Source organism: Colletes latitarsis, chromosome 4 (genome assembly GCF_051014445.1).
Source record: "Colletes latitarsis isolate SP2378_abdomen chromosome 4, iyColLati1, whole genome shotgun sequence".
NCBI classification, from domain to species: Eukaryota; Metazoa; Arthropoda; class Insecta; order Hymenoptera; family Colletidae; genus Colletes; species Colletes latitarsis.
Genome location: NC_135137.1, coordinates 38,543,676 through 38,559,448, shown reverse-complemented (window position 1 = coordinate 38,559,448; position 15,773 = coordinate 38,543,676). Strand labels below are relative to the sequence as shown.

The 15,773-nt window shown below is 45.8% G+C and overlaps 1 protein-coding gene across 4 annotated transcripts in view; it reads left to right on the top strand.

The window, feature by feature from the left end:
• LOC143340958 (putative receptor-type tyrosine-protein phosphatase mosPTP-1) overlaps positions 1–15,773 on the top strand; it is a 507,138-nt gene that overhangs the window by 472,144 nt on the left and 19,221 nt on the right. The gene's annotated exons all lie outside the window — the stretch shown is intronic.

Genomic DNA, 15,773 nt, shown 5'->3' with positions numbered 1-15,773 from the left:
GGCGGTGCCTCGACTCGAAATGGCGTTTAATTCGTCGCGCGAACGACGCTTATCCATCGTCGACCAGTGAGGACGCCTCCGTGTGTGAGAAAGTTTTCCAAGTGATCCACTGGCCCCCGAGACCGGTTCCGATCGCTTTTCACGAATCTGCCACGGATATACGCAACGATTCGCGTGGTAATGATCCCGGAGCCGGTGCGTGCTCCCCGGTACGAGAGTTCGACGTGGGCGGAATCGTGGCTCGAGGTTCAAGGGTCGATATGGCGTGAAGGGTTCTCCGCGCGGTGCCAAAATGACACTGAAACCTGCCCCCCTTTCGGGGGGATCGAATTATGCCCAGACGCGTCCTTTCTCTACCTTTTCGTCATTTAAAACGCGTCGATTGCTCGGGATACGTGTCAATGTCGTTCCTACCGACGATGCGTTTCTTATCCTTAATCGTAACGTATGCGCGGTCTGGTGTGTCGTCTCTCGTCGATGACGATTAGGATTGGAACGCAACCTCGGACGATTCTCCTCCCACGAGAGAATTCGATCGAAAAGCACCCGGTGTGGCGTGCATCTGCTCGAAACGTAGCGACAACAAGAGCGGCCGGCTTCGACAAAGGGCAACACCCTTAGCCGTCGAATCCGTCTGCCAAAAGAGCGAATCGATTAGTCTTCTGGCCGTCGATCGTCGCGATCCCACGCGACACGGTGTCACCGGTTCGAGCGACCTATGCAAATGCACCGATGCATAGCACGAGTCGATCCGAGTTCGTCCGCTTTCCAACGACTCGTCGCGGAATTGGATATTTCTCGTCGCGAGGGATATTGGAATCGGAAACAGCCTCTCTCTCTCTCTCTCTCTATCTCTCTGCACCACGCTATCTCCGTGTTCTCTTGCTCTTTCTATCTTCCTCTCTCTCGCTCTGGTCGTTCAACGTCCTTCTGAAACGGAAGTTGCCAGGAAATCGTCGATAGGTCGTCGCCAGTCGCAACGTTTCTCGCGCAACGTGGATTTAATGGATGTGTACGCTCGAAACCGGATGTATCGCGGACCAGAGGAACCGGACTCGTCCGAAAATAACAGAAGAAATTCGCATAAACCCGATGCTCCGTTTGATTTCGTCCGACCGTTTGTCCGTGTGCCGCTTGGTAACTCAGCCACGGCCTCGATAACGATTCTGTAAACAGTATTTGAATATTCTCCTAGGTCAGTTTAAACTCGTAGACAAACGTTACCGTTTCGACTCGAATACGCGGTTCCATCGAACGCGGCTTGTAACTCGAACAAAGGAATCAAACGGAGCATACACGAACGCCAAAAAGTTTCGAGCACCCTTCCGTCATCCCTGAATTATGGTCTTGTACTACTAAAATTGCTTCTTTCGTTCTGGAAAGCATATTATCTGGGTGTTACGTAAGACGTTTCTTCGGAGTATCGTGAAAATTGTACAAACTTTTCAGAAAATTCTGAACACTAAATGTTTACTAAAAGTCTAATCTTCATTTGAGAAATAAAAGATGCGAAGTTGCCCGTATAATTTCTGTTAAACGTTGAAGGGTGCTCCGAAATTTTGCGAACAACTTTTTAACGACACGATAATCGCGAATAAAGTAGCTTGGACTCGAACAGAACGATTCCGACGTTCGAGTGGTAATTTTTCGATTTCTTGGCACCTTTCGGTGATTTCTGTGTGTCGGTGCCGATGGTTAAATCACGGTACACCTTGTATAGGTGCACGCGTTGGAGCGTCGCACGCGAGTGAGTCATCCTTTATTGCAGAACTTGAATTTTCATCCTCCGATCGACGGAAGCGTTTTTCTGCGTTCGTCCTCGCCGACTCGTTGTCGAAACGAGTCGACAGACGTCTTCCTTCCCGTCCAACTTTCTGGGTACACAACTAGGATGAACGTAGGCACCAAAGAGTTTCTCCGTGACGTATAAATGTCAAGGCTCGCCGGCGATCGTGCACGCGTGCAGCGCAGTTGCGGCCGGTTCTCGGTTAACTTGCGGTTAATATCGCAATCGTTGAGTCATAATTGCGAGTCGTCCATCCGTTTGCTCGCCCCGTCTATTCAATCGCAGGTAAACAATTCGTCTTTGTTTCGAACCGCTCTTCCCAACACCTGGAATAATTTAAACGGTTTCCCGTCGACTATCGTACCCGAACCCCCCTGGTTCTCTTATGGTAATTCACCGTGGCTACGCGAAATGGATCTGCATAGATCTGCATCTATAAACTCTTTCCCCGATAATTGCCCATCGCGATTATGATTCTTTTCGGCAAAGTGGCTCCCAACGTTTCGTTTACATTTGTCTTCCAACTCGACAGAATCTTGTTCAGATATTTTTCATTTTTATTTACGAGTAACGGACGATCGAGAAGGATGAATGAAACGGAATGTAAATTCGCTCAGACCTTGGAGTTGCTAAAAATCGATGTCTGATCCAAAGTCGTATCCTGTTGGGATTAGAGTTAAATGACCACGCGATGCAATTCGAACGATGGCTTTTAGTATGTTGGAGAGCCAGAGAGAAATGCCCCTGGATGGAATTCTGATTTGGCGAACAGAATTTTCGAAACTGGTTATTTCGCTATCGATCAGCATTTCGTGTATTGGAAACCAGTGTTTCTCAAACTTCGACTCCTCGCAGACCTCCTTAACACTTTCACAGCCGACGATTCTAGCGCGTGACCTAAAACTGGGATCCGCGTGCAATTTACACATATCTACGATTGCTGCAGGATTCTGCTATTAGAATGTGAATTATTCGATAGAATAATAATACGAAAACATTTACAAATTACAAGTTATCGTTTTGCACGAGACAAAAGCAGGCTGAAAAGCTTCGAGTATATTATAAGTACAACGCGACGTTTATAAAACTATACACGAGATTTCAGTTGTTTCGAACTGCCAAGCTCTCCCAGATTTTAATAGAAATAAAATGCTACGAGAAAAATGTTGTTTTTATTCTTCTAATAATACACGAACTGCCACGACCATGTTTGCGGTCCTCCAGGGATCAACAGATCACAGTTTGAGAAACGTTGGCATAAACTAATAGGATTGCTATCGTGAAAACGTAATTTATATGCGAGAAGACAAGTTTCTCTCGCATCGTGAACGCTGCTCGAAGGCATTCTTTATATAAACTCGTACAAGATGGAATTGCCGTTTACGTAGATAAAAATAAAAATGTCGTGTACCCGGGAGTACAAATTTTACGGGGGAAAAAATACTTTATTTCAGAAATAGATGCTGCATACCAAGAATTAACTTCTCCATGACGTTTCAAAAATTTAATTCTCGTCTAATGCTCCATCTTTTTCGATTGTCGATACCTCGCGAGGTACACTTGTTGTTCCAGTGTCCCCCACATACAGAAGTCCATAGGTGTCAAACCTCGTGGCACGTGCGAGACACTTTTGGTATCCTGAGCGAGCAATCCAATTATTATTCAACTTTCTACTCACGTTTGTTGTAATTATGCGTGCCGAATGTGCATGGCATCCGCCGTGTTGATACCGCTTGAATTATAGAACACTCGATATACTATCTTCTAAACACACGGTCAAATTTCTGTTAAAAATTGCGCAAACTATCGATTGTTCGACCATCGAACAAAAAATAGGAAACGATTATTCGATTGTGCAAAATTTTGCACCAAACTTTGGTGGAGAGATTTCTGCTTTCATTGTAAAGAACCTTGAACTTGCAGGTCATTGTTCTTACAAATCTCTGGTAGAAGATAAGTAAACGAAAAATAAACGACCCTGAAGTAAAGAATCAACTAATTTCAGGGCCCGCGCGTCCCAGTTAACCGGTATGGACAGAATCGTTCAGCGTTCAATTTATAAATCGCGATTAATCTTCGCCCGTTCGAACGTCCATAATTTCGTATGACCTAGTGGCTCGCGGGGCCATCGGAACGAGTCCAATCAGCCTTTTCGAGGTCGCGAAGGACCAGTTTGGCAACCCCTATTCCGACGAACGTCCGGCAGGAACAGTTTTCGACAGCTCTTCCCCCGGTAGAACCGAATGTCGCTCGTTCTCCGGACACGTCGCGCCGCGGCGGTGTCCCGCGTGTCCCCTCGGTCTTCGGGTACTAAAAATACAAGGGGAAGCCGCTTTAAAACGTTCCAGAGGGGCCGTGTAATTATTGCTGGTTGGGCTGCGAACCTGATGCGCTCGTTGCTGCCGGCAACAGCGGCAGAAGCAGCCTTTCGTTGTTGCTACCGGCGGCGACGCTGCCCGGTGTGTATTCTCGACGAGAAACAATCGAGGCCATAATTCCGACTAATTGAGGCACTCGACGACGCAATTAGGACAACGCCAGATAGAGAGAGAGGGGGAACTGTGTCCGTACGAGGGTCGAATTTATTCTTCTGCCGTGGATTCCCGTTCCGCGGTTGGGGAACAACGAACGATCGGCCCGAAACGCGGCGGGGGCGAGTATCTGTCGGGACGAGACCAAATTGGGCGTTCGATCTCGAGCCACGCGTTGATATTCCGGCCACGTTGCGCGTACGCGAGGATGCAGCGCGAATGCAATCGACGACCACGAGTCCGCGTTGCTCGATACGCTTCGACGATTTCCCATTCCTTCAGACGGCCGAGGTACGCGATGTCGACCGATCGACGATAGCTTCCTTCGTAACGATCGTTCGCTGGTGAACCTTTCCGGAGAACGGCGTGACCAACGGGTGAAAAGGTAGAACGATCGTCTGGTGGTGGTTTGTTGTTCGTTTCGGTCACCGGCGCGCCATGAGGCGACGCAAACACCTGGTTCCCGTGGACCACGGGCCCGCGATGTAACGCGTGGCGAAACGGTGTGGACGATCGCGGGGACTCCTGTTCCGTCGCCGTAATCCGTGTCTGCGTTCCCCGGGGGTTGAAACGAACGCGATGAGAACGCCGCCAAGAGCAACGAGGATGGACGAATTCGTGAAATAGCCCGGAGAAGCGAGCGAGCCACGCCACGCCGCGCCGAGCCGCGCCGAGCCGAGCCGCTTCACAGCCGCAGCTGCAAAACGAAAATGTTGTGGGCCAGGATAGTCAGTGCCGCTCAACTGGCGGCCGCGGTGGCTATCATCCTGCGGATCCTATTCGCGTCCGCTGATCCGATCGCGTATACCGAGGACCAGTCGTACGAACAAACCACTGAGAACAACAGCGACGTTTATATAGGTAAATCGTATCCGCCTTCTATATCACTCGTTTATTAAGGTGATGGGGATGTCGAAAAGTTTGCATTTCTCGCCTGGAAAATGTTACGAGTTTTTAAATCTCTATTATCTTTGTAACAGATGAAAAGGCTCTTTGGAGTTAATTTATGCGTAGATGTTAGAAATTATCAACTGTACGGTTGTCGAGTCTGAGCGCTAAACAGGAGAGCCTTTGACTCCCCACTATGCTTCGATAAACCCCACTTTTCACGCTGCACGGTGGACTGACGTACGGGAAAGCGATCTATTTAGAAAATTGCTTCAGATTCCAAAAGTGGTATCCGCCGAATTTTATTTCTGACTTTATAAAATTTTCAATTCGTGTCGCGCGTAAAGGTGCAGAAGACGCGTGCAATTTATCCGATTAATTGCCAGCATCGCTGATCCAGCGACGTTCCTCGGCAGAGCGATAAATAAACGAGGACAAAGTAATACCTCGGCGAATAAAATCCTTCTATAGAAGCTTTCATTATCCGCGACTTTTTAACGAACCTCGCCTTCCACCGCGTGTCCCGTTCGACGTATCGGCAGAAGGAGAAATATATGGATACGATTAACGCTCGAGAATTTATCGATCCAGCATCGCGAACGAAATACGAGCGATAAATTTAATATTCGCGGGAAACAATCGCCGTTTCCCCTGGAGATCTTAACTTTTTCCACTGGGGGCATTCCGCGGTACCATCGAAAGGGTGGAATCTACACGGAGAAACGAACTGAAAATTCGAGGCATCGTGTTTGAGATAACTGAATTTGAAAATGTATTGTTTTCACTGTTTCTACTTACGCTCGCGCGCGAATTTGAAGTCGACTTTCTGAGAGACGAATCCTCAAATGTAGATTCCTTTGTATAAATTTTATTTTAATTCAACTGTTATTCGAGGAATTTTCGTCGATTTGTGGAGGAGTATTCGAAGTCCCAGATAGCATTGTCGGTCTCGCTTCACGAAATATCGTTTTAATCTATAAATTGCCATTATCAGCGTTACGATAATACATATGTGTCCGGCTAACCGTATTATTCGTGCACCGGAGAACCAACCAGTTTGACACCAAACGGTTAATCGGATATTTCGATACCCGATAAAACTAGTTAAACCAAGAGCGTCGGTTAACCCCGAAATATTTCATCTTCACGAATTGATACTGATTTTGAAGCTCGTCCAAATCATAGATTATGCTTAATATTTGCATGTTTGCGAGACGAGCATGGATTAACGAATTACACAATTTATAATTATTATACGTTTCCATGAAAGTTTCGCCAAATTACAGAGTGCATTTATTGACGTCTATAAAGAACATTTTGTGGGCCAAAGGAACCATATCAACGCTCGGATTTTAATGAAACTTTGTAGGTGGATGGAGGACCGTAAGTCTTTGACCCATGCGCCGTCGTATGCGTGGGCGGCTAATCAGTTAGGAGATATTTAACAATAAAGATCGTAATCGTCCGCTGCTGCGTTAAGAAAACTTGCTTCTATCATGTTTTCAAGTGAATGAGTAGCCTTGCGGTTACGGTTACAATTCCCAACCGTCCGGCCAGGGTCGAGACCCGCTGCGGTAAAATTGTTTGTGTCTTGCGCTGTCTTTGAATTTATACAGGAAATAACGTAATCGTTTTTCTTCGCGCCAATTAATTCATTGGAATTTCTTCAGAAAAACTGTAGACACGAGTATAAATTTCCTTTGTTCTTGGGTCAACAACGGACAGTCGCAATCTTTGTTGTTAAATATCTCACGATTGGCCACCTACACTTATACGTGTCGAATACTTACGACGCTCCATTCACACAGAAACTTTATTACATTCCGAGCACTACGCTTAATGTGGTTCCTTTGTAAGCTATAACCATAAACAGTATCACCTATTGACCCTTGACCAGAGATGGGCAGAATTTTATTAGATCAATAAATGGTGAACGTATAACTCTCTTCAGCGATTTATTCGCAACGTTCATTCGATTGAACGGTTATGTGAATTTAGAACACGAAACGTACAGAGGCCAGCGAACTTTCCCCGTTCCCGTGCAAGTTTTTTCGTTCCTCCTAATTTTATACTTATTTCTTTGCGATCCAAAAACTGTAACCGTTCGTGAGAAAAGTCTTCCGCGCGATCGAGTATTTATAGCCGTATCTCGCGTCCACGTTGCCCGCAGTGAAAGGGTTAACGCGATCGTTGCACCGTCTCGCCTCGATCTACCGGAAATCGATCGTGAAGAAAATTCCCCGCGGATCGTTCTACCTGTAATCGCAACGCGCGCCTGCCAGATAGATTTTCCAGTAGCGTGCAACCGAGTCGCGCGACTCATTTCCTTTTCCGTCTCGATTTCGTGGAACGCGCCGCGGCTCGCGTATTACATTTCTCCCGCGGTATGTACCCGCCACACGGACACGCCTCTGTGTCCACCCAACGCGCAGGTTCCTTTTATCTCATTCTCGATCCTCGTCCACCCAGTTTCGCCTGAAACGCAACCGCGAGCGCGTTGCGTAAGCGACCGATCGCGGATTCACGGGTGCACGCGTTATCATAATGGCGCGAAAACGACGCGTCGCGTTTCTTCTACGGTCGCGATCTAGTTCCGAAACGTTAACCGGTTCCCGCCCCGAGGAAACGAGATGTCACGCGATCCTACTGAAATCCCTAGATCTCAAAAAAGTCTATCGAAATTAGTCTGTAGATCCACCAGAAGCTAACGAGACTTCAACAAATTTTTAAAATAAGAGTATTTATTAACACACGAATGTGGTCTGTTAAGTGCAACCCCTCTCGATGCACGACCCCCTTTACGTACGTTTCCCCAAATTGAATAGCAATAGATCTCCATCTCTATCAGCAGACATTCAGACCAATTTCTTGAAAGACTCACACCCCAAACCTCAACACCAGGCAATAAAAAGACCAATCTTCTTAACAAGATAATTTCCCATTTGAAACGTATGGTTCTCTTTCGTTCCTGTTTTGTATTTTGGTCCTTGTTAGGAGGAAGCAGATCCCGTTTCCGGAGGAACGATCAGCCGTGGACGTTCCTTCGTCCAGTCTCTGGTCCAGTTTCGCAATGGTCCTCGAACGACCAGTCATTCGCGGTATGCGTGATCCGCCTGCAAACGCTTCTCTTCTCTGCATCGTTGCAGCAACAATCGTGTACCGGCTGACCTTACGGTGCTGTGTCGGCCTACGTATTATAACTATGGAAATACGGTCGTGTCGCGCGTTTTTGCTCGTCCCTATCTTATTCGTTTTTCTGGTTGCAATTTTGAAAGTCAAAGCACGTTATCTTCCGCCCGCCATCCAGACGTTCTATTTATACGGTTGGGCGGGAGGATAGGAGTACGCCGACAAGGTCGCGACTCTAATTCGCATGAAATGTCTAGCCAGGGGCCTTTTTGTACGATTGCTAATGCCCATCGTCGGAGTACGTGTATCACGAATTAATGGCGACTTACGCGGCCACCTTCGTCGTCGCGAGGCTGGGAGAGACGCGCCTGTCGGTGGCGATAAACTGTGATCGACTGTAGGCGTTGATGTCGCTGCAGAATCTTTGTACATACGTGACTCGATGATTGGTCGAAATGAATCTGATCGATCTTTGCGTCGTGTATCGTTGGTCCCCCGTTGGTCAGAGCGACGAAAATGGAAGATTGTTTATATTATAGTTTCTAGTTGGTACTGGTTTTATTTACATTGCGACGGAGCACGTATGGGAAACGTGATCTAGTGCATAGAACGCGTATAATGAGTTCATGGAAGCTATGGAGCAGGCATGCTAAACAATGGCTACTCTATTAGAGTTTGCAACCTGCTTGGCCTTTCTGTTATTTTTATCTACTTTTCGTTTTTCAAGATCCCTAAGAACGATGGCCTGTTAATAGCGAAATTCTTAAAATAAACCCAATTACAAGCGACGAAGATTATCATTGAAAACGCGGTCACCTAAAACAAGTGACTCTTAATGGTCTATTGTAGTTCGTCTCCTTCGATATATAGGTTACACCGAGCAATAGCAGCGTAAGCGTCCGTGAATACTAAGTGCTCGACTTGGATTGTGCTTGTTCGGTTGATGAAATTTCAGAATGTCGCGATTAGAGTGAGGCACGTAGGCTGTGGAGATCTACGGCGGTTCTGCCTCCTTCTTCGCGCAATGAAATCGCGATCGTGCTCGATAACGTTAAATAGCACAGTCCGGCGCCGATTCGATCGATTGGAAAAATGCACTGAAAGGATTTCAAGTTCAGAAACCTGCCTCAACCAGGAAGTGGGAACCGTTTAACGCGAAGCGGGTAACCGACGATCGGTCTGTTTCTTATCACACGATTCCTTTCACTCGCACACGGCTGCTCATTGCGAACCAATCCTAATAAAGGCACTTTCGCCTATTTCTCATATCCTCGACGAACGCCTCTTTTATGCATCGCGGTAGCGTGCAGAAATGCCTCGGTTACGACTCTACTGGGTGGTCCGTTTCGACGAACGAACGTCACGGAAGATGATAATCACTTTTTTCATTACACGATATAACAGAGGATAATCATCGTTCTCGATGTTCCTGATACGTACAATTATACGTGCACTATGGGTTTATAAATTTCACTGAGAACGAAATGCACAAGTCGATGAAACCTAACCTCAGTAAATATGAGAAGAAAGTGAAAGTGTAGGGGTCTAAGGAGGTCGAGGAAGATATTAGAATTTGTCGATAGAAGATTCGAAGGTCAGGTTGGCTTTTTAAACGAATTCTGGATTCCTGTAATATGGGCGAAAAGAGTCTAGGCGTGTGCGATAGGTCAGTAAATCATAGCTTTCCAATAGGCGTGGCGCGTCTAGCCAGAAATTACCTCGTTTGAAAATGGTTTCTTCGCGTCGATCGAGTCGTTGCACATTGTTCGACGATAAGTTCGATCTGAGAAGTCCGAAGCCACACGAACAGAACAAACCGAAGGCTTCGATGCGTCAGGGTTCGCGAAAAAAAGCTTTGACGCGCGTGAAATGGAATCGAGTGGAAACGACAACGCGCGAAAACAGTCATCGAAAATCGTTTCGTTCCAGAGTATAAGATTAGTCACCTGTCAGGAACGTTACGTTCTAATTCACGGTAACTTCGCGACGAACAATTACCAGCCTCTGAAGCGCAATTTCCGCGCATTCATTCGCGACGGTGCTGAAATTCAGAGTCACCGGCTACACTAGCGTTCGATGCTCGTACAAATTTCAATTTCTCATTTGCATCGTGACAAGTCGCGCGAAAGATGTGTCGCGAGATAACGGAGACGGGGGATTCGAGGACAACGCATAACGGGCAAGACCCTCGGTCTAGATATTAAATAAAACTAACGGTTACGAAACCTAGTGGTCGCGACAGATTATTTCTATATGCTAGTAAAAACAAAATTTTTACTCCGTGATTACTTTCACGTGATAACTGTATTCTTAATTTCGTCGCTGATAACTTCTGTGCCTGCCTAGGAAGAAAAAGACGAGAGATTGTAAATTTCACGAGCGTTAAACGTGAGAAGTTACGATTCTATAGGTCTTTAAGGGGCAATCTGGTCTATAGAACTCTTCCATTTTACGGAGAAAAAGAGACCTTCTGCGAGAGTCGTATTGGGTCAGACGTTATAGTCAGCCCTCGTAAGGCGAAATTATTCGACGCTGTCCACATTCTACTTACTCGTAGTACCACATTCCCCTTAATCCGGGACAGTTCTTTCTTTCTGCAATACTGCGCGGAGCTAGGATTGCCCCTGAGTGCCACGTTCACGTTGCTAGAGAAATCCGACTTTTCGCGTAATTTTTCGAGCCAAAAAGTATTTTTATTTCCTTCGAATAATTCTGGACGCGTTACACCTATCGACTCTTTGTTGGAAATTTGTCGATCAAAATCGGTGGTGAATTTAGAGGAGCTCAAAGGTGGGGGCTAACAAAAATATTTAAAATTTCAAAGATTCGAGATTTCGAGAGAATAAACTTACGAAGGGGGAATGACACGAGCTCGTAGGTCGATCTAATACGTTATGCAAGAGCCTTTGACCCGGATAAAGGCAACGAATGCTAGGAGGGAATGTTTCGGTTTTTCCTGTGGCAGCCAGCAACCCGGAAAACTCTGAGGCTAAAAGGCACGAGTCCTCGATGTAATCGACGGCTCGTTCTCTCCTTTCTCTTCCCTTTTTCTGCGGCCAGCACTCCGCCACGGCGGAGAACGAGTTGCACGCTCGACCTTGCCTATTCACGTCGTAATCGTATTCATTTTTCAGGCTGTGCGTGCACGTATACTCGATATAACGTCGTCCGGTCGCGGATTCTAAAGGTTGTGCGACCGATCGTCGCGGCTCGCCTCTTCGTTTTCATCGCTAATGCGTCGTGAATACGAAACGAAACGTTGCCCGGTCGGATGTTTCGCGGTCGGGAAAAGTTTTGCACGAAGGGAGACACGCCGTGGAGTATCCGGGATTCGCAAAAGCTGCTCCCGTCGCTGTAACTCGCTCACAAAAGGAGCAGATGTATGCGAAACGTGGGAAACCGAAAGGATATATACGGCTTTCGCGATCCTTTTAAACTTCCAAACGTCGTTTTTCGCTGGTTATCGCGTTAAAAGTGAGAGTTGGGTTATCGGGTTAAATATCGCGTATTCAGGAATTTATTTTTCGAATGAAACGTTACGTAAATCTGAATCCCCGTCAACGAGAAATTTCCTTAACCGAGCAATCGTCCGTTCGTATAACGGAGATCCTATCGCGAGCAAATTAAAACGGAGAGATAAAGTATCCGTGTCAAAGTGCTACGAGCTATTTTTTTTTTTTTTTATCACGTAACTCGTTTATACGAATACGATGACTCCGCGGATAAATTTCCAGCGCGCGATTTGTCGTCGAAACGTATCGATATCTCGATGTAACCGGAGAAACAGAAATTTTCGCTGGTAACCTTTTATCCAGAGGCCACGAATCAATTTTCACGTTCAATTGCTACCTGACGCGCGTGTTCGGTGTCGCTCGTTAAGCTCCGTTCTCACGAGGGTTCAGCAACTACTCAATGACGGCGTATTAACCCTTCGACTGTGTACACACGCGCCCTCTGTAAGTGGACGACCGTTTACGGAGAGATTATGCATTTAATTTATTTATTTACTCGTTTATTTAGAGGTATTATTAGAAAGAAATGGACACCAAAAATAACAGATTTTCGGAGTTGTATTTCTCGATAATGGAGAATCGTACGTAAAGGTTTTAATTTTGGCTGAACAGCCTCGTTTCTTGCATCAATCTACCTTAAGGATACTTGCGACAGAATTACCCCTACCATTTTTTTCCGTTTACGTCTCTTCAGCTCGAGCGACCATCGACTCGAGTGGTCGACAACTGTGCAATTAAAAACCCATTTGTTGAATAGCTCGTTCGGGCCCCACTAGATACGAGAAACAAGTCTACTAAATCCGTTGAAAAATTCACCTCTCCCAATTCGATCGCTCCGTACAACGGATTTAAAATCCACAAATTATCTTTAGCGCTCGGTCTACCCAACATCGAAATTTCCAAAGCATTCGAAACATTTCGCAGGTGCTATATCGTTTCGTAACCGGGCGTAGAACACTATGTAACTGTCTAATTCTATAAGACGCGGGAGCTTTTAATATCTAGCGCGTCGTTGTCAGCCTCTGCACAGAGATCCGTGCTCGAGATCCACAATTAGCCAAGTGCGAGCGTGACCAACGGATTTTCCAAAGTTATTTCACTCGATAACGTCCTACGGAAAAATATAATTCTGCATTTTCCGCGCGTAGAGTACAGAATGCCCGGTGCGTCGACTGGTCGATGCAAAAATAGAACAAAAAGTCGAGTTCGTTGCCCGTCGCCCTCCGCGATGGCTCAATTTCGTATTTAAATGTTATTCGTGACCAAATATGCGGCAAATAGATGACGCTTGACGCCAGTTGCGCACGGTGCCTAACGTTTAATTCCCGTTCGCTGGCGTAGGAGTATCGCGTTACACAGAAGCACCGGAGATACACGGTGCGTTATTGAAGTCCGTTTGGTGCGCGTGGGATATCAGTTTGTACAGGGTATCGTTTGAAATAGGAAACACGGGCCGCCGCACAGGTCGAATATTTCGATAAAGAGCCCATCGACGATATCCCTAGAATCTGATCGCGAGATTCGTACTCGGTTCTCTCGCGTGCCATTCGACGATCGTAGATAACGTGGCGCGAACCTTCAACGCCGCCCCTATCGCAGCCCTGTTGCTAAAACGCCGCGAAATTCAATCGCGAAGCCCTACGGACGATAGAATGTTTCGTGCGTCCCCTTTCGTGTTCAACCCTCCGCATTAGGGGTGCGTCTCGTTAAAACACACATCGACGATCGTCAGACACGTCTGGACGGTTCTTTTAGACGCTAGAAACGTCTACGACATTTTGCATTTTCGGGGCTCTGAAAAAGATCCTTTTAGAAAGAGAAAACTATGAAAATTTTAGTTTACACCGTTTTTATGAATCTCGATTTAAAACACCACTGGCGATGAAAATATTCTAAGGTACCCAGAAAATTGTCTCGACTTTTAGTAGAGAATTTCTGTAAAATGTTTGTGGGGAATGCTCGATACAGTCAACCAGAATCATTGGGTGGGGTTTTAAAAATACTGCATACCAACGCGTGTCTGAAAGTCCACTTCTAAACGGTGGATCTCTGTTCAACTATTTTATTAGCCGGCTATCTAGAAATTATATACTAGTAACTGGACAGACGACCTATCCTAAGTGTGCAATCCAGTTTTCCAAACGAAGTTCTACGGTAGCTAAACGGTGGACCCGTTTTGTCACATATTTAAGCTTTTCCCTTTTGCCTGTCATTTAGCGTAGTTGGCGGAGCATTAAATGTCCCCGCGACAACTATTTTTATTGGACTCGAAACTCTCGCCTCTGCCGATAGTTGGCCGTCAGAACTTCGAATAAAATCGGAACTTTAATACGAATAATCAAGCTTGATTGAACCGGTATTGAAATTGGATGCCACGACTTTATCTTCGATATGTCGCTATTATTCTTAACTTGTTTCGAGGTCTAAACCCACATTCGTACGTGTGCAACTCACGGCGCGGAACGCACTTGAAGCACTTAACCTCTCAACCCCCACGCGTGTACGGTGCACTGATCCACGAATCTCTGTCTACGGTCAGCACGCTGTACTTTTATATAACTTTATCGTTTTAAATTTAAATTCAATCTTAAAATCAAATAAACTGCATTGCATTTATACGGGGTGTTCGGCCACCCCTGGGAAAAATTTTAATGGGGGATTCTAGTGGCCAAAATAAGATGAAAATCAAGAATATCAATTTCATGATTGCAAGTTATTAACAATCAAATTCAAAAATTTCAAATCGTTCTGGAAAAATTATTTTTGGTTGCAGGGGTCAATTATAAGCATTTTTGGTGAGTAGACATATCCCCGAAATCCTACCCAATTTCGAGAAAAAAAATCGGGTAGGTGTTGAAATTTTTTGGCAGAAAAAAAAATTTTTCAAATCGTTTTAAAAAAATTATTTTTAGATACAGATGTCAATTACAAGCATTTTTGGTGAATACACATACCCCCGAAATCTTGCGCATTTTCGAGAAAAAAATTCTGTACGGACGGAACTTTAAACGTTAATAACTTTTAAACGAAATCTCCATCAACAAATTAGTATTCTTGGTTTTCGTCTGATTTTGGCCTCTAGAATCTTCCATTAAAATTTTCCCCAGGGGTGGCTGAACAGTTCTGTATACACCGAAAGAATCCTATGTGTCTAAAGAATTGAGTAGCTCTCGTGGAAAGTTCGTGGCTGAAAGTTCGATCCCAACTTCTCCTAAGCTATTAGACCCTATTAGACGGGCGTATGTCGCAATAGGCTATTTCTGGTAAAAGTAAACGCTGGCGAGTCGTCTGGAAAGGGCGACGACATCAAAGTCAGTGTTTATAACGCCCTGACCACCCTCGTAATCTTAACTCCCGACTCGCGGGGGGTGTTTCTCCATACAAAGCGGGGTTCCTTCGTCCGCGAACATCCCCGTTTTCCTACGTGATCGATAACGAAATTCGTCGGGATTCGATCCGTCGTAATCGTATCTCTGCACACTTGCTCAAAGAGCATTTTGGATCGCCGGGTAGAATGCAACCGCGATTTTAGAGGCTGCGGTCGTTGGTACGAAACGCGAGGACGGTGTCTATAGAGTTACTCGTCGGCGCGAGGGGTCTGAGAAGACACTCGAGGCGAAATTAATTATTCAGACTTCGGCCGTCGCAAGCTCGCTCTCGTCTTTGTGCGCGGGAAATTGGAAAGCCACCTTGGAAGATGATGAGCGGCTGACGAAAGAGGAAAAATGAAAAAGTGGCGCGCCCGTCAAGTGCATCGACCGAAAAATAGTTTACGGAGCCGCGAATATCTTCTCGAGGATATCTGCTCGAAAATTAAATCATCACGAAGCTCCACAGAAGGGACAATAATTCAAGTTTCGATCGTAGAGACGAGAAAATATACGACATTATAAATTTTATCGCTTCCATCTGGAGCCATGAAAACGT